Genomic DNA, 21,887 nt, shown 5'->3' on the forward strand with positions numbered 1-21,887 from the left:
TCCTTTAATCATCTTTGAAGCCTTCTGTTGGACTTTTTCCAGTATGTCCATGTCTCTCTTGTACTGGGGAGTCCAGAACCAGACACAGCACTCCAGGTGTGCCTTCACCAGGACTGAAGAGAGGGGAGGGTTACCTTCCTTCAGCCTGCTGGCAATACTTTGCCTAAGGCTGCAAGGGCGCATTGCTGGCTCATGTTGAACTTGGTGTCCACCAGGGCCCCAGGACCATTTCTGCCAAGCTGTTTTCCAGCTGGGTGACCCCCAGCATGTACTGGTGCCTGGGGTTGTTCCTCCCCAGGTGCAGGACTTTGCACATCTTGCTGAGCTTCATGAGATTCCTGTCAGCCCATTTCTCCAGCCTGTGGAGGTCCCTCTGGATGACAGCATGACCCTCTGCTATATCCACCACTCCTCTCTGTTTTGTGTCATCAGCAAACTTGCTGAGGGTTCACTCTGCCCCATTATCCAGATTGTTAGTGAAGATGTTAAACAGGTTTGGACCCAGCATTGACCATTGAGAGTATGCTGCTAGTTACTGGCCTCCAACTAGACTTTATGCCACTAATCACCACCCTTTGGGCCTGGCTGTTCAGCCAGTTTTCAGTCCACTTTACTGTCTGCTCATGTGGCCCATACATCAACAGGTTCTCTGTGAGATTCTTATTGGGGATAGTGTCAAAGGCCTTGCTGAAGTCCAGGAAGACAATGTCCACCGCTCTCGCTTCATCTACTAGGCCACTCCTTTCGTCATACAAAGCTATTAGGCTGGTCAAGCATGATCTCCTCTTGGCAACTCCTGATTACCACTACTGATCTTGTCCTTCATATGCCTGATGTCCTTCATATGCCTGAAAATGGTTTCCAGGATTACCTACTCCAGTGGTTTTCCAAGAACTGAATTGAGTGTGATTGACATGTAGTTCCTGGGGACCTCCTTCTTGCCCTTCTTGAAGTCAGGAGTGATGTTTACTTTCCTCCAGTCTTCAGACACTTCAACCAATCATAATTATCGATCAAGGATTATTCAGAGTGGCCTCACAATGACATCCTGCATCCCATCAGGGCCCTTTATGTATGTCCAATGTGCTTAAGTATTATCTAATAAGCTTATCCTCTCCCACCAAGGATACATCTTCCTTGCTCCAGCCTTTTTCCCTGGACTCTAGGACCTGGGATTCCTGAAGGCCAGTCTTACTAGTAAAGACTGAGACAAAGAAGGCATTCAGTACCTCAGCCATTTCCATCACCTGTATAACCAGGCCCACTGTCTCCTTCAGCAGTGTCTCCTTCTCCTAGTCTACATTTGGTCACGTATGAACTTACAGAAACCTTTATTGTTGTCTCTGACATCCTGGGTCTGACTGAGTTCCAGATGAGCTTTTGCTTTCCTAACCTCATCCCTGGATGCTCATTGTCTCTGTATTCTTCACAGGTTATCCATCCATGCTTCTACCCTCTGTATGCTTTCCTTCTGTGTTTGAGTGTGACCTGGAGACCCTAGTTCATCCATGCAGGCCTCCCAGCATTTTTGTTCTTTCCTGCACACTAGGACAGACCTCTCTTGAGTTTGGAGGAGGTGACTGCTGAATATCAACCAGGTATTTTGGACCCCTCTTCCCTCCAGGGCCTTATCCTGTGGGACCTTACCAAGCAGCTCTCTGAAGAGGCCAAAGTCCGCTCTCCCGAAGTTGAGGGTTGTCTCCTTGTTTTTTGGCCTGCTGCCTCCTCTCAGGAACTCCACTATTTCATGGTGACTACAGTGAAGTCTGCCTTCAGCCTCCACATTCCCAGTGAGCCCCTCTTTGTTTTTAAGTATGAGGTACAGCAGAGCACCTGTCCTCATTGGCTCCTTTATCACTTCCATTAAAAAGTTGTCATAAGCGTTCTCTGGCAACCTTCTGAATTGCTTCTGCCCTGCTGTGTTGCCCCTCCAATAGGTATGGGGCATGGTTAAAATCCTCCACAATTACCAGGGCTTGCAAATGTGAGGCTGAAGAAGGCCTCATCTGCTTGTTCTTTTCTGATCAGTTGGCCTACTGGAGACACCCACTACAATGTCACCCATACTGGTGTGCTCTTTAATTCTTGTATTGCTCACATCCTTGTGTTGGCTCCTCATCCATCCCCAGGCAGAGCTTCAGGCACTCCAGGCAATCTCTCACATAAATGGCAACTCTACTTCCTCGTCATCCCAACCTGTCCTCCTAAACAGCCCGAATCCCTCCATTGCAACACTCCAGTCATATGAGCCAGTCCACCACGCATCTGTGATCCCTGTGAGACTGTAGCCCTGCAATTGCACACACATTTCTAGTTCCTCATGTTTATTCCCCATGCTACATGCATCAGTGTGCAGGCACTTCAGAGTGGCACCTTGATTTCCTAGAAAAGGTCTATTATTGTTTTATTTTGTTTTATTTTGTTTTGTTTTGTTTTTTGATCCTCCAACAGGGTTCCATGGCAGAAGAAAACAAAACCCTGTTGCAGACACCAGCTCTGCAAACAGTTGTCAACACACTAACCCCTCCTCCTCCTCCTTTTCACACCATTTCCCCTTTCTGGCAGGATGGAGGAGAACACCACCTGGGCCCCCATGCCCTTGACTATGACCCTAGAATTAACACTGCAAATGGTGGAAATATCAAGCTTGAGTTACTTGTAAATTGGCCAAACTGTGATAGCTTGGACTGAAATTTGTACTTTTTGTTTGAAAAGTTCAGCAGAAGACACAGTTCTGAAAATGAGGTGAGGTAAAAATTCTTTGCTTTTGCTCGTTTGAATTTGTTTTAGGTCTTGGCTTCGTAAATTGCAGTGATTCCATGCTTTTGAATGGAAAGTCAAAATCTAGGTGTGGTATGTGTTTTATAGTTCCTAACTGAAGGGAGAACAAAGCCCCTCCACCCTCCAGATATTAGCAATCAAATTTCTCCAGGTAATCGCCTTCTGAAAAAATATTTTCATTACAGTTAGTAATGATTTGTGGAGTTGAACTGAAAAATTATCTGAAGCTGCTGTCTGGAGGTGCACTGAGCATGCTCCAGCTCATGCCTGCTGTTTGAATTCTGTGTCTGTCATTCCCGCACGAGTACCATAGGACACTCCGACTGGCCAACCATCCTTGCTATTGCAATTCTTGTTTGTCACTGTGGCACCAGTCACCAATATTTGGAGCGAGAAGACTATCCCTTCTGTGCTCTTCCATGCATTTCCTGGTGCCCAAGTTACAATGAAGACAGGAAGCAGTAGATGGCTGGGGAGCATGGGCTACAGGGAACGCAAGAGCAGGGTTTGCCAGGGACTGAAGCATCCAGGCTGAACATGTTGTCAGCAGGGGATGAAATACCAGCATAGCAGCCAAGAGAAAACAGTGGCTGAGAGAGCAGAGTTTAAGGTCTGGCAGCAAACAAAAAGAAATGAAGGCACTAAATAAGCATAAGAAGGTGTGAAGGAGAGTAGATGATGATGAATAGGCCAGGGGGAATGAAGGAGCACCCTCCTGACAGCAGCTTGGGACTTGGGACTCTGCAATTCAGCTTCCTTCCAGGAGCAGCCCACAAGGCCATGAGTGTTTCATGCTCCATGTGCTTTGCCTGCTGTTGCTCCAGCTCCCCAGTTGGAAGGTGTCTGACCTGAAGCCCTGGAGAGCCAGACCCTGTTTCCCATGCAGCTTGGTCGGCGTGTGTGTGTGACAACTGCACTATTCCTCAGGATGAGGTCTATTGCTGTTAAGGTTTTACTCTTGGAAGGGAACTGAAACACATTTTACAAAGACACTGAAGCAGAAAAGTTAAGCAAGGGAAAGTAAAGAGATACTAGAACTGATGCTACTTGTAAGCTTGAAGTTCAGCCCCCTGATTTGTAGAGATAATTATACATTTCTTAATTAGATGATTGCATATTCCTCTTCCCACAGGATCCTTCCTTTTTCAGCAACTGGGCTGTCTTTCAGTAGTCCCTTTCATCCTCACTCAATGTGCAGCTCAAGCTATTACTTAATGCATATTATATAACAGACTAGATGCAGAATTATTCATTCCTTTTTTTTTCTTTTTTTTTTTTTTTTCTTTTTTATCCTGCAGGGCTTGTACTGCTATATATCCATGGTTCATAAGCATTAATGGATGCATTTTATCCAGCAGCTCTTGCAAACAGCTGAGATTATTATCCCATTCTAGGGATGGGGAACTGAGTCAAAAAGAGATCAATGCTCCTGTTTTCAAGTATCTGCTGATTTTGGGTAGCTGCTTGAATAATACATGTGTTTCTTTTCCATGGAACTTGCTCTTCTTACAAGCTGGGTGGGACATGAGACACCTGCACGAGGCTAGGACACATGGCACAGGAACATGGGAGATTCATACCTGCAGATGGAGGTCAGGTGAGATACCCTAAAGCACCCAGAGTGTCATTACACACTGAATTATGTGTATTGTGTACACAAGCAGAGCTCCCATCAACTTTAGCTATGCATGGGAGCACACAGGCTGAGGGGCGGCTAGGAAGACCCTGGGTACTGCGAGGAAGGATTGCTTTATGACCTGAGTCAAGGGGAGGTTGCTTTTGCAGATCCTGAGTGGTAGGAGATGTCTTGCTGCTGCGTCAGGCTGGGAGCCTGGCCTTCTTGGAGGCGTGGGGTTTGAACCCCACCTTTTCTCTTACTCTTTCGCACTGGTGTGCATAAGTTGTCGTTCGTTGTGTCCTGTGAGTTTCTCTCCTTAGGTTACTGATTCCTCCCATGGTCTGTGTGGGCAGCCCAGGGAACCCAGCTCCATCTTTGGAATCCCCCAGGTACCTGCATTAGATTGTGCAGCTCCTAAAAATCAAATACTTTGTGATTTTTATAACAAATATCACATTTATCCAGAGGGCTCTCTTTCATAATCCTTGCCTCTGGAGTTCTGTGTTAACCTAAAAATCTGTGTTTGCATTCCCTTGTACAGAACTAACATACTCCATGCTGGCTATGGAATAACTCTTCACTTGTACTGCTTTGGGCTTAGATACTAAAAGACAGATTGGAAGTGCTAAAATTCATCATTATTCTAAAAAAATCATGATTTTAAACAAACCCCCATGAATTTTGAGTGCTGGGAAATGACAATGGTATGCTATAAGAATTCTAGATCAGATGGGTAGAGTCTGTTTGAGGATTTGTAGCGATTAATAACATTTTCTGCTTATAAAGTAGCTCCTTAGGGGCCTTGAGCTCTACTGAGAAATGTAAGGGGAAAATAGGAGTTCTGAAGATTTTGCACAACATGAGATGTGCAAGGTATCTGTATCCATCTTTCTGAAACAGCACATTCATGCAGTAGACTAGTTCAAACAGCGGATTGAGCTAACAAGTTTTGTAATTAGAGAATGTAGTGTTAACTGAAGCTGAAATATGTGCAAATACTTTGATACAAATTGACTTTTGTAAGCTATTTCATGGAAAAAAAATGTGATAACTTTCAATAAAGGGGAAAGGTTTTGCTTCAACAATTGCAGAAAGTAACATTTCAATACAGAATTTCCAAATTATTATTATTACGTAAAACAAAAAAATACTTTTTTTTTTTTATAGTAAACAGTATTTTTCTGGGGATATATTTTATAAAATACAGAAATTTAGAAATACATATTTTTCTTTCCAATTTGGAAAAGAAAGACATTCAAAGCAACAGAACTGCCTTTAAATTGGAAAACCCATATCTTCTCAGATCTATTTGGAAAAGTAAGAGACTGTATGGGCTTTAAGCATGAATTTAAACCACAAATTCTTCAAAATAGAAGCTGTCCTACAGTATGCTTTTACACACATGCTGGCATAATTGGGACCTTATATTCACTGCAGCTGGTACCTATGTTGATGTTGTCATAAAATTGGAAGTACAATGCTCTACCACAAGGAGGTTACTTAAACTTTCCATTTTACATTCCTTATTGAAAAATTAAAGTTATGGCATTTATCAAAAGACAGAAAAGTTTTAAAAGGAGAAGATAATAAATTAAAAAACACAAGACTTGATCCACTGAGTCAGTGGAAAAATAGGCTTGTGATTGAAGTGTATGGTTGGATCTAAAATGTAGAGGATTGATTGATCTTAATTACTTTTACATTACATCTTATAACATCAACAGATACTTCTCAAGTAACATCTTTAATATTGTTTTGAAGCCAGTTTGTTGACATTTTACAGAATCCAGCCTTTTTTTTTTCTTGTTGTTGTTCCTTCTTTGTTTTGTTTGTTTGCTTCTTTTTGAAGACTTCTATTATGAAAAAAAACACCTTACACTGACTTTAATGGAAAGTATTGATAATCTTGTAAATCCTTTAATCTAGAATGATTCAAAACTGTTCATAGATTGAATATCTGCAGGGTAGAGTAGTCAAATGCAAAAAGCTGCTCCACTAACTTGTATCAAGAATACTTTACAGTAATGGCATAAGAGAGAAGTAAAGAATATCTTCATTAAAGTTGTGGAAGGTTATCTTGGAAAAAATAACAAAGTTACTGTGGTAGAAAGGTAACAGACTTCAGAAGTCATTGTCCCTTGATCTTCATGTTATTCTGCAAGATACTCCCAGCGCACAGTGAGAAAAATGATACTGAATCTGGTATTATTTTATTATTATTAATTTTTTTCTGGTGGAAAATTTATCAGAGATTGCAATGAAATTAGATCACATTCATCAATAACTTTTGCCAAAATAAAATCAATGAAGTACTTAAAAATTGTTAAAGAATTCAGTTGAATATGCTAAATGAATATGTAGGTAGTCTACGTACAGTACACCTGCTTCAGCACAGCAAGTGAAGACCAACCCATCCCAATTTAACACCTAGCTTGGCGCTGTTCTGGGAAGTGTTGGATCAAATGCTCTCCTCTGAGGGCTTCTGTGTTCTACCAGACAGAAGATGTGTTTCAAATTTGGTTGAAGTAACTGAGAATTATTGTCAATAAAGAATTTTTGGATCCCTCTAGGTGGAAGAACTTAAAAGGACTGTCAGTGTTTTCCTTCAGGATTTTTGTGTTGTAAAATGCAGAAAAGCCTATAAGCAAAATAATTTTGATTATTTGGGAAATACTTGGGAAAAAGTTTGGGATAAACTTGGGAAAAAGCTGATGATGATGGAAAATGAGAATTTCTTTGCTAAGAAATCAAGGACCTGACCAATAGTCAGTGAAGGCCATGGAACAATTTCTGTTGACAGATTGACATCTAAAAAGTTTTGATCAGCTCCTGAGTGTATCAAAAACTGAATAGTTGACAAGGCTAAACTATAGTACCGTACTGCCATGCAAATATGCCTTTTCATGAAGAAACTGAGGAAGAAATTTAGCACAAGCTTGCTAGAGCCGTTCTTGAGCTCACTCGGTGCCTGGTGAGCCTCTGCTGCCCACTGCCCTAGCTTAGTTTCCCTGCCACACATCATCCTGCAGAACTGGGCTCAGCTTAATGCAGAGTTTTATCTTCCTGGATAAATCACACCATTCTCTACATCAGACCATACATTTTCTAACCATGTTAAAAAAGGTGCAAGCATTAGTGACCACAGACTGATAAAGCCGCTGAGCTAACTTTCCAGCAGTAGCATTTATAAACAAACATTTGTGCACACACCCAGGCACTGAACCTTCCCATATGTCTTTGGCTCCTTTCTAATCTATTAAATAGCAACTAACAGAGGGGAAGCCTATTCCCCTACTTGTTAACTACTCCTACCTCTGGTCCTTGCCACAGAACCCATCATTTTCTTCTTCCCTATCCAAACTATCTGCTTTGGCTTCATCCTCCATTCCTTTCTCTGGATGCTCCCCTGTATCATTACTCCAGCCAAGGCTTCCTGCAGAGTCTTATGGGTTAACGTGACATAAAGTGAATGCACAATAGGAGGTGTTTTTCTAACTGAGTATCTGGAAGGACCTTATCAAGAAGAGGAATCTGCTCACTTGAGCACTGAATTGTGTAGTGACAGTCACACTGGCTTGCTTCCGTATCTTTGTTTATTTACAATTTTAAGAAGACTGGATGAAAGCCAGCTGTTGGCTCCATGTGAAAAGGCAAAGGAACAAGATGTCTACATTTACAATGAACTTTGGAAGCTATAATTTGTGTTACAGTGACAAACAAGTAGAGTACAATGTACCTAAATTTCAACTCAGAAAACCATTCCTCAGCCACATACATATACCACAAACCACACATTCACAAATCTGACTGCATAAAAAACACAGAGACCACACACACAGAGAACTATCCCAACACATCCTTTCTTAGGTTACAGATGAACTTGCATTTGCCTGTGTTACAAAACAAAAACTCGGGTTGGCAGAAACCCTGATCACCCTTCCTGCTTGGTCAAGAAAGATGAGAGTGAACTGACAGTGAGCACCACAGATCTATGTGGAACCTTGGTTGGACTAAGATGGGGAGCTGCAGGTCAAATCTCAAGCAGAGGTGCAGCATAAGAAGCTCAGCTCAGTACGGCAGTGAGAAAAGTTGAGGTTGAGAAAGTAATGGAGAGGTGTAGAACACGCAACACTCCTTAGGTGATATAGGAACATCTTACTGTGTCCTCTAACATGTCTCTCTGACGTGGTCTTTCCCTTGCATTTCATGATTATTTTTGATGTCATGAATATTGACTGCTTTTTTAATCTTTTCCAAAGTGTTATTTTTCATATCGCTGTGGCAAATACAATGGCAGTAAGTATCTGGTGTATTTGAGTGGAAGTATGAAAGGAATATAAACTGGCCTCTGTCACTGAGTAAATAACATACTTCTTTACCCATGAGTATTGTCTACACATGCACTTTGTAGAAAGCGTATTATATGTAAGTACTAGATTAAGTTTAAAAGAGCATCTGTCTGCGATACGGGATTCTCCTTTTGCCTGTCACAGTGACTAAAGACCACAGAGTTAATAAATTCCTTCTCCAGTTCTGAGAATGTCATTGGCTTGTTTTCTTGTCCTCAGGGAGTTTTGCAGAGGAAGGATGTGTCAAGGCAGGCATGGGCTCTGTGATTCTCTTCTAGTCTGGAGCCTGCTCTTCGGAGACATCCTTTCTCTGGTTTCTCTGAGCCAGGTCCCGGTAACTGTAATGTACCTAATGGCTGCACTTGCCTACAGGGAGAATGGGTAGGGAGATTGAACCTACTCAATTCGAAGCTTTATGGCAAGTCGTTAAAGATATCTTAAAGGTTAGAAGTGGCAAGTGAAGAGGGGAGTTGTCTGAAGCAGTGCAAAAAGTTTATGATTATGATTAGTAACGAAAAGCACTGGAATAAAGAAGAATTATCTTTGTGGGGCAAGTATCTGCAGGCAGGTAGCAACTCTGTACCTGGCATAAGGAGACATGCCTATAGCTAAGTCATTCAGTATGTTTTTCGTAAAAAAAACAGTCTCAGTCTCTGTGGGGGTGGCAAAAATCCCATTTACTTTAAAGCTAAGTTGCATAAAAGCATATCAGAGTCACAAAGAACAGATTGCAGAGAAGAATCCTGCTCTGCCACATAAGAAAAGTGTCCAAGGTGTGATCTAATACAGTACCTTCTCATTAGACATTTATAAGACCTTATGAAATGCATATGCTCTAGAAATTCCTCCTAAGAGGCAACATGAGCTAAATCCTGTTGGACTAACAGCAGTTCCCAGTGGACTGAGAGGCCAAAATAGCAAGACAGCTTTTCTGGGAGGTTGTGTTGCACCAGTAGGATTTGGAACCTGCTGTTCTGTTCTGGCACAGGGAGCTCTGGTGCGTTCAGGTGGGCTTATCTAATGCTTGCTCGTAGGAGGAGAGAAGAAATCCATCAAAGGCCACCCATAATTAAAATCCATCCTGTCCTGTTTCCTTTTGTCAACAGCGAACATGAAAGCATTGACCTTTTCTGAACAATTTCTACCTTACAATGTCTGATTGTTTACAGGAGAGTAATTAAAGCTACAACACTAACTGGGGCAGTAGAGCAGGGACAGTTTCCTGAAGCAATGAAATCAACCAATACCTGAATGATGTTATTGTCTGGCATGCAGCAGGATGTTGATGTTCAAAGAGCAAGTTGCTTTCCTTCACCTGAGGGAGCTTGAAGATCCTTGGAGCCATTTCGCCGATCCTGGTTGCTGGTTAGGCCACAAAACCTGTGATGCTTTTGAGGTTCATTCTCAAGGTGGATTTCAGCACCTTTGATAAAGGCCTGTTTTAAATTAAACTTTGTGAGATTGTATGTTTTTTTTTTTTTTTAACAATAAAAGCCTTGCCTCAAAATGAAAAAAAGATCTTGTCTTCTTTCTTTAATCATAATTTCTCCTCAAATACAGCCCAAGGTTGCCATTACGCAAGCATTGCATCTCAGTTAATGTTGCGTAATGACCACACGGACACCAGGGTTCTCTTAGGATCAGTAACTGCTACTGCTTTATTGATGACATAACTTCAACTCTCTCCTCTCGAGGACATAACTTCATCATCTTTATTGAGGACAGGCTCCCTTCTTATCCCATTCGCCCCACAGCAGCACTTTTCCACTCACTATTCATTGGTCAACAGCTTTGCCCGGCAACAGCAAACACCAGCAACTTCCATGCCTTAACGGCTGGAGAACAAGCAACCCAAGACAGCAAGGCGTCTCCTGAATCACCCTTCTTTGTTCCCTCTAAACTCTTTACATTCCTGATGGCCTCATCGTTAAGAGTCCGATGTTATCACCAACCATGGGGCTTGTCGACCCCCATGGCCACACTCCCACAAGTTAATTCATTCCAAAAATCCTTTCTGCGGTTTCCTCATTGGTACACTATTTTTCGGGAGAAATGTATTCCACGAAGTGATATGGTCACACTAGGAACCCTGCTGACAGAAGCAATTCACTTCTCCTGTCCTAGCCTCTCTCTGATGTTTTGTGATTATAAAATTGGGTGTGGGTGTGTGTTTGTGTGCGAATGCCAGCCATCATCATGAATATGAGGGATGTTCTGCTTTACTCCACCCCACACTGAATAAAGATTTGAGGTGGTGGTGGAATTTACTTTCCTCTGAAAACATAACATTCAGTATTGTCTGAGATAATAAGAAGTCAGGTCCTGTTAAAGCCAATCCTATTCCCCTACCCTATACAACACTCCTCCTTACCTCTTAGGAATTGCTGAACTCACACGGGAATCCTGCTAGGAGAGTCACCACATGCAGAAAGGTTGCTACACTTCCTTTACCTCCTGTCCCCTTTTAAGCTGGATTTTTTACTGTTTTTGTTATTTTTTTTTCTGCTGCCTGAATTATTTCCCTGTTCTCTGACATTTTACTCCTGTTGCACCAGTGAGTCCTAACCGAGAAGTGGCTTTTTTGGCTACTCTCTTATCACTTTTCATTACCTAAAACTAAAACTTCCCAGACATCCTCTTCTTCCTGGCCCGGTCCCTGGATGTGGACTCCAAAACCATACAACTCTTTACTGTTCCTACTGGATCTTTGTGTTGGGAGCTTGGTGACAGGGCATGTGGAGAGGAGGTCAAAAGGGAGGGAAGAGTCTTGCCAGCTTGTTGAAGGAAAGGGAACTTAGCTCTTAGCAAGAGTATTTGGAATAAACACCAAGAACTTTGAGATTCTGGAAAACTGTATTGGTTTTGTTATTTTTGTATAATTTAAAAGGTTTTGTTCATATTTTGAAAATAAAGAAACATTTCACAGTAATTTCTAGTTGCCAAAATTACTTTTTCTTTTTTTTCTTTTTTTCCCCAAGAGTAACTCAATAGCTGTGCTGGAAAGCTAACAGTGAATCAAAATGATTTAAGCAGGAAAGGAAGACAAACTTTCCAAGGCCAGTAGAAAAAAGATTTTAACGAAAACTTGTAGCTCTCAAATAAACAGTAGAGGAGAAACATGTTTATCTGAGAGACAATGATGAGTATATTCAGTCATAGCCAGTAGATGGCAGTAAAAGATGGGGAGTAATGAAGATTAAACCCGTAATTTAGAAACGGCCTGCGGGTTCTCATTTCTATTCAGAGACTTTACTGTGTCCTGGTGCCATACTCTGTTTACAGTCGGATTAGAAAGGCTGCATTGCATAGTTTCTGGGAGAGCTATTTTTTTTTTATTATGACTTGTGTCTTTCTCCTTAGGTTTTTTGGATGCACAAGAATGTCAATGTTTCTGTACAACAAATCTTTGTTTTCACAATTTAATCCCATGAATAAGATTTCCTAAAGAAATGTTGCAAGCACAATGGCCAATTTATAGGTAGGATCTCCCACAAACGGCTGAAACTCAGCTTCCCCTTATCAGTAACTAGTAAGTATGGTCCAGCAACTAAACAACAGCTCATAGAGAAAGTGAAGAGTACTGCCAGCTGACGTACAGATATACCCAGTGGAAGCAACTGGGAGCCCATTTGTCCACAGTAATGTTTGGTCAGCACTTGGATTAGCAAATTGAATATGGCAAAGAAAAATAATCCCAGGAAGTTGAACAAGTGCAGTGGTCAAAGCCCAGGCTGTGCATTTTACACAAAGCAAAGCCTTGTGCAGCAGAATACTGCATAGGCACGCATCGTGTGAGCTGAATGAAAGGCTGGGCATTGTAGTTACAATGTCACTCTGGGATAGATGAGCACCTGGGCATTAAGGGACGTGACTACCTTCTGTCACAGCAAGAGAGGTGAAACGTGAGAGTGTAAATCTGGAGGGAATCCTGGGACACAGATGTTTTACCCTGACTTTGCAGCCATGCTCATCACATCACATCTTTAGGAGATTTATCATGCTCCATCCCCAAACCAGTTTGTTCCCCTCCTCCTCTCCCCCATAAATGCCCTCTAATTATCACCCGTAGTATTCCATACTTCTATGCTACAATCTGCTAAAGCTGTGACATATAATTATATAAACTGTAATGAACATAACACAATTATGATTATATAATATAGAAAATACAGAATTAATATAATTAATGTCATTACAATACATTAAAAATCTAAATCTAAATAATAAAATGTGCAGTTCAGATTGAAAGCAGGTTGACATTTTTCACAGAAAATGTCTTCTGACAAGAGAAAATTACTTCAAAGTTCTTCAAAATCTGCAACTTTTTTGGCAGGTAAAACTTTTCAGAGAAACTTTTTCAATAAAAATAGAAGCATTAATTCCAGGTTTTCTCAGGGGAAAGCCATTTAATCACAAGCTATATGTAACACTTAGAAGAAAGAGCATCCTTAAGCTGAGTCACCAGCTACCAAAGACTCCTGTTCTAGGCCTGCCTCTGCTGAGAGTGAGAGATCTCCCATGTCATGACCCTACAAGGGTTTAAATTAATTCTACCTTACACGCATTGTGGGAGGCTGAACTTAATTTAATGGCTTCTGCCTGATACCCCAGAGGAACACGTGTTCACTGAAGACTCTTCAACAAGACACTTTGGTAAGTCCCAATTTGTATGAATTTCTCCTTGAAATGTACTATTGTTCCTTTTCCTCTCCATTTCACAACTGTCACCATTTCAGAATCACAAAAAAAAAAAAATGTGGGAAGAAGGTCACCTAGTCCAGCTCCCTGCTCAAAGTGGGGCTAACTTCAGTGTTTGATCAGGTCACTCATATTTTCTTGTAAAGCTGAGAAATTTAATAAAATACTGTAAATAGGACAACTGAAAAGCTCATTGAATGACAAGGAAATTCTTTGTCATGGCATTTCTTTAAGGCAGAGCTGAAGGCATTCACTGACATACCATTATTAATACAAAATTACTTTTTCTTGTTACAGTCTCTGCAAAGAACCAGTGTAAACTGCAGGTGATTCCTGTTCCTGTTTTGTATAAAGTACAACCATCAGTTTGCACCAGGCATATATAAAACACAAGTTAGAGTATATAAAGCAGTAACGCACTGACATACCTAGACAAGTCTTTATTGATGGTAGTGACTTGTATATTTTTTAATGCCATGACAGCTGTTACTGAATTCTGCTCACTGTCTGGTGAGGAGGTGGCTTTGCCTTGCCAGGTATTTTCTGCAGTTAAATTTGGGGGTCAGATGTCCTCTGAAGGAGTGTTAAAAGCTGAATACCAGGTTAAGATATGAATCACAGGAGAACCCTTATAGGCTTGGGCTACAAAGTTTGCATTTGAAAAAAATTCTGCTTGGGGATAGCTTGACAGTGCCATGAAAGAGAAACCTTCTGGAGCTAATCTACATTTATATGTAAACTGAATGAACATAATTCTCCGTTTTCTGCATACAAAGAACCAATTCAAGTCTTCTACACTCTGGAGGCAAAGCCTGTGTTGTTGTCCCAAAATATGGTGCGTGAACCAGACTTCTTGAATTTGGAAGGGGAAAGGGGAGGGAAAGGGGCAGAACTGGAAGAGAAAGGCAGGGGAGAGAGTGCAGCAGGACACAATCCTTCCAGCAGCAGCTCCCAAGCCCTCCCTCATGGAAAGCAGCAGCAAGCCTGGTCTTCCCACGCTGCTCCTGAAGGCTTGCTCCCTGTGATGTCCATCTACTTTACTGGAGACTAGGACTGTTCCTGTGCACACATTAAATGTGTTGTCAGCATCTGCATGTAGTAAATGCTCCACTTCCTCATTCCTAATTTAGTTCTTGTCTGCTCTTAGGGATGGTTTCAGAGTAGCTGGCAAACACCAAGGCATTACATTCCTAAGGTGAGGGAATCTCTACACAGGCGTACAGGACCACCTCCCAGTGCAATATTCATGGGTAGCATGGCTGTTTCTCCAGCAAGCTCTACTAGTCAGGGTGAGAGCTGGTGAAACAGGATGTTGGGAGACTTCAATGACCAGCATTAGACAGAGGCTCCATGGCTCTCCTTCAGAAAGCATCAATCACAAGCATTTTTGGTAAGGTTGTTGCTCCCCTGGGGCTGCAATTCTCCATATGAATTTCCTACATCACAATACTTTCATCAAGAAAATACTTAGGAAATGCGTTATCTAGAGAAAGTGGTTTCAAATAGTTCTCTTTGAGAAGAAGACACAGGGATCTACAGGAGGCCTTCTCCCTTCTGGGGAGGCAGCTGGAGGCCAGAAGGAACACCTAGGTTATATAAGATGACTCTAGATGCTCTTGTTTAGGCATCCCATTTGTAAACTCTCTATATTTTATGACTTTCCCATTCCTTCAGGAGAATGTCTTCAGGAATCAGTTTGCTTTAGAAATGAACAATTCTGTAGTAATTCAGTCCTAGAGGGCTTTGTGCTCGGTGCTATCACTGTTTCTAGCCTCTGTCTGGCCTCAACCAGGCAGTACATTGCATCCAGCCACCTAACCATTGACTGTTGCTCTCTGCCACCACTGGGTAGCCAAGCCAAAATGGCTACTGAGAGGGGTGAAGGCTGGGCTGTGAGCCTGGATGTTTATTGCTCCACAATTCAGGTATCTATAGGAACCCCACTAACTGTTCTGTGCTATCTGACCCTTTGTTGCAGCGATGACCCAGTCCATTGTACGTGAGGCAAAGCAAGTAAGCTCTTGGTGATCCAGGCAGATAGGAGCTAAAGGGAAAATGCAAAGGCTGGAAACAAGGGAGGGTAAGGGGAGAGTAGGAATGTTAGAAGAACTCCCCTCCATGAAAGTGCCATGCTCTCATCTGTTTTGGTAACTACTAAATCCTACTGTACCCTAGAGCTATATTTATCTGATGACACTTCTGTACTGACTCATACCAGTACTCGGCTTCCGACACATACCTATGAACCCACAGGCAAAATATCTACCCATACTCATGCTGTATTTTTAAATCTACCACTCTCCTTCCTACAATGCAGCAGTGCTTCAGAACATGAAAGGAGCAAAAACTTTATTTTTAACAAGACCAATGACATGCATGTACCCTGTTGTCACAGCACAGTGGTATGATCCACCAGCTCTTCAGGTAATTAGGATATTCTCAAATGTTCTCAAAATTGCAGTCAGTGTGAGTGACATTGTTATAACCTAGAATAGCTGGACTTCCGTACCACAGCCAGTATGGCTCTAAACCAGAGCTCAGCAACAACAGGTCACAACAGTAACTTCAGGTTCATGTATCTGATAGTATGCTCTAGCTGTACCTTAGTGTTAGAACCAGCAATTGGACTGAGAGGAAATAGCAAATATCTCACAGGGCCTGAAAGTGATTTGGCAATATATCACATTCAGTAAAATCTTACTCAACTGTCTTCCTTGTAGCAGATCTGTCAATACAGAATTGCTCCTCCCTGGGCCTGAGTCAGTCTCATTTAAAAAGGACACCAATAGTAGGCTTGCTACTGCAACCCACATGCTGTAAATTGCCCATCCTGATATTCCTGAGTGACAGTAATGGGTAAAATGAAGAAGATGAGAGTCTGGGATATGTTAAATGAGGCACACAAAAGAAGAGGAATGACTTCTAGACTTGTCATCCTACTGAGCCTCTTTTCTAGCCACCAGTCCTACCACATCCTAGATTAACTTTCTTGACTACTATGTAGTATGTACCATATCCTGCAATCTAGTCCATCCAAGTTTCAGGTCTTGGACGAGTCCTGTGAGGCTTATGAAAAATATCTCATACATATATGCTTCAATCTCAGTTCATAAACTCTTCATCTGGGAATACTTCTGAGACGAACCAATGAGATTAGTACTTGGTTCCTGTAAGGGTTGAAAGCAACCCAATAAATTTAATTATGGGTTCAGTAAAACCTTATTCCCAGATGTATCAGTTTTTCTCATGACTCACCATGTTTGTTGTCATCGAGGTCATCGAGTACATCGCTGTGACAACTGAAGAATTAAGTACAATCTGTAAGTCCTTTTCACTTCTGTTTTTTCCCCTAATCTATTACTGTTCAGCTTCTTACTGTTCTTTTATCTCCAGTGACTCCCAGTTAGAATCTGTGAGAAACGTAGAAACCAGAGTCAGGATCAGAACAAGCAGCAAACATCACATCCTGCTTACCATCTTTTTACTTCACATGCTGCAGTCTTCACTTACAGAAGTGCCAATGGCTTAAGCAGGATCAGACATACCTTGTAAAATGGTGTTCTCAGACAGAAGATTGACAAGTATCAGTTCCACATGGTGGTCCAAATAAGAATCAGGAATTGAAATAACAAGGTAATTCATGGAAGAACTCTACAACTCAAAGCAAATGAGTTATAAAGTAGGTGTGTGGTTTATTTTGGTGCCGGGTGCATGTGGGATAGCTCCCAAAGGCATGCGCACCCTAACGTGGCAACTTGCTTTGGTTATATGCAGTAAAGAGTTAAATATGCATGAAGATTCCCAATACGCCTATACATATTCATAACCTATCCCCGCTTTGTATTAAAATTAGCTCCAAGAAGTCATTTCCATAAACTCCTCCCATCTGCGCCTGCGCAGTGCCTTCTGGTGGTGGTCGTCGGGGGGTCACGGGGATGAAGGCTGATAACTCTTCTTCATCACCACTAGTTGACCCCCTGCCTTTGTACAGACTCAGCTGCTCCTTGGCTCTTGTCCAAACCACAAGGTCGGTCTCAGCTGGTTTTTGAGACAGGTTCCCCATTTTGTCAGGAAACATCCTCTGTGAGGGGCCCAGAGACTCCTTGTTTTGGTTAATTTGCACAGTAGTAAGCAAAGACACTCAGCAATATCTATTTTAATGCAATAAAGCAAGCTCCCATTCTTCCATTCCTGGCTTTAATAATTACAATTGTTTTATTTAGAAATCATTAATGCGATTAAGCAAGCCCCCATTCTTCTATCCCTGGATTCAAAGGCTCATAAGAAAAGGTCACATTAGAAGTCATCTCCCTGGGAATGACTCTCTACTATATCTTTTTTTTCTTTTTTTTTTTCTTTTCTTTTTTTTCCTCCTGGAAATGAAGAGACTCAGTGGATGAAGCTATACTTCTCACTGAGAGACCGTCCAGACATTTCACTGTTCGGCCCAGCTACAAATAGTCTACTTAAACTCTAAAAAATCAGACGTTTTCTGCATCACATGTGCTTTCTTTCCTAGGACAAATACAACATAGAAGAAAGGATGTAAAACCAAATGGCAAGCATCTATTTTCCTTCATTTACCCTTATTCTGAAAGCTCTGAAATAATAATCTTTTTAGAAGCAGAAACATGAATTACTGATTAAAGAGGTTCAGTCCAGGTCACCAGCATTTCATGACATCTTTCACCTTGTGATCACTTTCCTCAGAGGCCCAAATGAATCCCTGTGTGTGACAACACTACGTGTGGCATCTGAATAGCTTCTTGCCTGAGGATTCTGTCTTCAGCACTGGGGAGGATCAGCACCCACCTTTCCATACCTGCTTCTTCCCAGTCCTCCTCCATTCTACCTTAAATGTTCAACCATGTCACATGGAAATGACAGACTGTGAATGAATGCAAGTGTTGTGCAAATGCCCACTAGGCAGCATGTGAAACCTTTCAGTGCACAGCTACACAATCCAAAAGTAGCTATATAAAAATGCTCTGGAGATCAGTTTGTCTTCTTAAGCTTCACAAAGGACTAATAAGATGTTAACCTACAATAAAGCTGTAGTGAGGAAAAAAAAAAAAAAAAAAACAAATTATTTTAGAAAAAATCATTTAAGGAACATTTTCCAAGTTGTGTTTACATAATGTTGTGAATGAACTCGCACAATGCTGGCAGTAAGATGCCAGCTTTGTAGCCCTAGAAATTCTCTTCTGCCCAAATGATTATAGAACTATGTGCTACTCAACCACTCCTCCCAGAGGCTGAGGTGAATTTGACCCATTTTTCATTGCTTTGGTTTTCAACAAGCAAAGATACAGCAGGCAGTGGTTTTATTCTGTAGTTTAGACGCCTATTCAATCAACAGCAAACATGCTTACTACTTCACAGGCAAAATGAACAACTGGGCGCTACCATTCCATTCCAGATGGAAACTGAAAACTAAGAGCTGAAAAACTTTTTATATTTCTAAAAAAGTCATTACTACCCAGTACCAAATAGTCTTTAGCAGTCTTACAGTTCAAATGCATCTTCATTTACATTAACTATGCTTCTCAGCTCACATTGGCATAACTAAAAGCACAGCTTTTGAAGAGATGGTTCCACACATCCAGCTGCAGAAGAGAGAAGGAGAATAGCTAAGGGCAGTTGCTGAAAAACACCTTCACTTCCATAGTGAGTTCCTGCACTGAAACAGCTGCCTTCAGTTTCTTCAGTTACATTAAGAGACCTAAATATACCAAGGTCTCAGCCAGGAGGGCATCAACAGCTATGCCTTTACACAACAACAGTTATTTGAAAATTGACTGAAAAATCTTTAGAGTTTGCAGTTCAGCCTCAGGACATTGAGAAATATATTAACACACTGAATGATTGTTTTAAAATCTGTTTATGTTTCTAACTTATTAATGAAAAGACTGACATTTCAGACACCCTCATGGCTGCTTCTTTAGAAATGTGTCATAAAACCCACAAGACGGAAAAGCCCTCATGCAATTCTAAGAAGTGTTCAAGACATGGTTCAGACTAATACCACTGAAGATCCTCTCTAGAAAAATGACCATACTGTAATTTAATTCAGCATCCCTCCAAATACTTTAAATTGATGTTAACTATCAGGAAGAACTACACTGAGCAAGTACAAGGAAATTAATACCAGCAAATAAAGTGATTTAGTACTTCAAAAGCAACTTGGACAGTGATAAAAAGCAATCAGGAAAAGACTCAAGGAAATATTACAAAAAGACACTCTCTGAATTTTATCTTAAAATCAGAAAGACTAAGCACCCCAGTAAAGTAGACATTTCAGAGTAATAAGCAATCCTGAAAAAAGTTCAGGCAAACAAAGTAGAAAAGAATGTGTACTTTGCCAATAGGTTACAGAAACACAATTAAAATCTGGAAGGAGAATAATTCAGGAGAAGCTACCCCACAGCATAGGATCTAACTGTTTTTTTGTTTGTTTGTTTGTTTGTCATGGTTCACAGTAATGTATCCTATGCGAGGGTCCATAGGACCAACTGATGGTCCATGTGTAAAGGAAACACTCAAAGAAAAGACAAAAGTATGTCAAAAAAGTGAAAGAAACTCTTGGCCTGTATTGCGGAGTTAACCACAGGAGATTCCTGCATCAGAATCCTTCTTAATGAGGAATGCAATAGGGTACCTCTCTCAAATTGAAGTATGAGTTGTTACAGTTTTAAAATAATCTTATGAGAAGAGCTACCATGGACTTTTAACTGACGCAATCACATCTCACCAACATGCATCTGATTTGTTATATTTTTGGATGGTTTTAAATGTTTACAAGGAAATACCTTGAAATGTCCCCCCAGAAAAGAAGAATGCCCACCCCCAAAACTGGCAAAGTATTATTGTGTTATTGTCTAGTTAAGAGTAGAAATGAAGAGGAGAAATAAATTGTTCACTTTCACAAAGGTTGAAGGAAAGCATTTATGTCTGAAAAGGAACTTTGCGATAGTCTGTTGCATCGTACATACATGTGAATGATCCTGAAAAATGGGTAGAGGAGGGTGCAAAACCTACTGAGACTGAATTGTTTAGGACCATAAAAACAAAATCAGATTATTAAGAATTGCAAAATACTAAGTAACTAGACAACAAAACAGCACATGACAACTCATTCATTGTTTGAAAATGCAGAGATGCACATGAAAAACAATCATACACATACAGACTGATTGGCGGTGAACTAGCTGTGGCCAAATGGAAAAGGTACTGGTCTAACCATACTTGCCTTACAAGGACAGTTCAGGACATTCCCAGTTGGCAGTTTTGGCATATATGAATTAATCAGATGGCAGGGCCAAAATAAACAACAGCAGGGACTTTTTCCATGTTATTAGAATAGATTGTCAAACACATGGTTAGAGGATGCTGTACAAGCCCAAGATTTACATTTACAGTACTTAATTAAATACCTGATACTCCATGGAGGACTAGTAGACACTAATATGCAAATCTTGATATGGAAAGCCATTAATTAACAGATTGCTGTTGGGAGGAGGAGTAGTCTCACTGCAGAATTTCTTTACCCTTATCTTCTTCCCTCTCTGTCTGCTTTTGGCCACTAAGTGAGAGCGTAACAATGGGACAGGTAGGTATACAAAGGCAATATGCCCTCGTACACAGCTTGCTGTACAGCAAAAATACATTATTGCCAATAGATATGGACCAGTTGAGTGATAATGTAGCCTTAAATTAGAAGGCCATCACCAACTCAGAAAGAAGCCCCATCCAAAAGAGATTTTTTTTTTTTTAACATTTAAATACTACCCAAGTGGCTGACATCGAATTTGTGAGTTTGTCCCCCCATTTTACAGACAGACAGTTAGACTCATAGCAAGTGAAAACCTGAGTGTTAGAAATGCTTACATCACAGATTCAGGAGTCATTTTTGGTGACTGGCACATATGAAAACAATGCCAACAGAATCAATCTAGAACCACAATCTTGTTCCTCCTCACATAGGCTTCAGTCTGTGATGGTAGCTACAAACTGTCAGCAAAGAGAAGTAAGCCATACTAGAAAACTAAGTTAGATGAGGGCACTGAAGATGACAGGTTAGGCAACGCCCTTTGGAGTCCCAACTTACTTAATCAGTGTCTGAGGAGCTGAAGTGATCACTGTTTTGGTGGTATACAAGAGGATAATTTCCATCCTCGTTTGTCTTTGACTGGCCAACCAGGCTGGGAGAAGAATGATCGGATAGACTCAAAAATGAAGTACTTTTTGAAGGATTTCCATAGAGCTTTCAAAAGTGGTTTTTGCTCTCATTTTTGTTACTTTTTTTTATTCCATATTTGAGGCTCTGAGCCATCCATTTACTTGCTTTAAGAATCAGCAGAAATATTTCCAGCCCACATCACACTGTAATCACACAGTGATAACAAAGTTGTGGACAGACCATCTCTTCTTGCTTGCAGGGA

Source organism: Cygnus atratus, chromosome 1 (assembly GCF_013377495.2).
Source record: "Cygnus atratus isolate AKBS03 ecotype Queensland, Australia chromosome 1, CAtr_DNAZoo_HiC_assembly, whole genome shotgun sequence".
In the NCBI taxonomy this organism is placed as follows: Eukaryota; Metazoa; Chordata; class Aves; order Anseriformes; family Anatidae; genus Cygnus; species Cygnus atratus.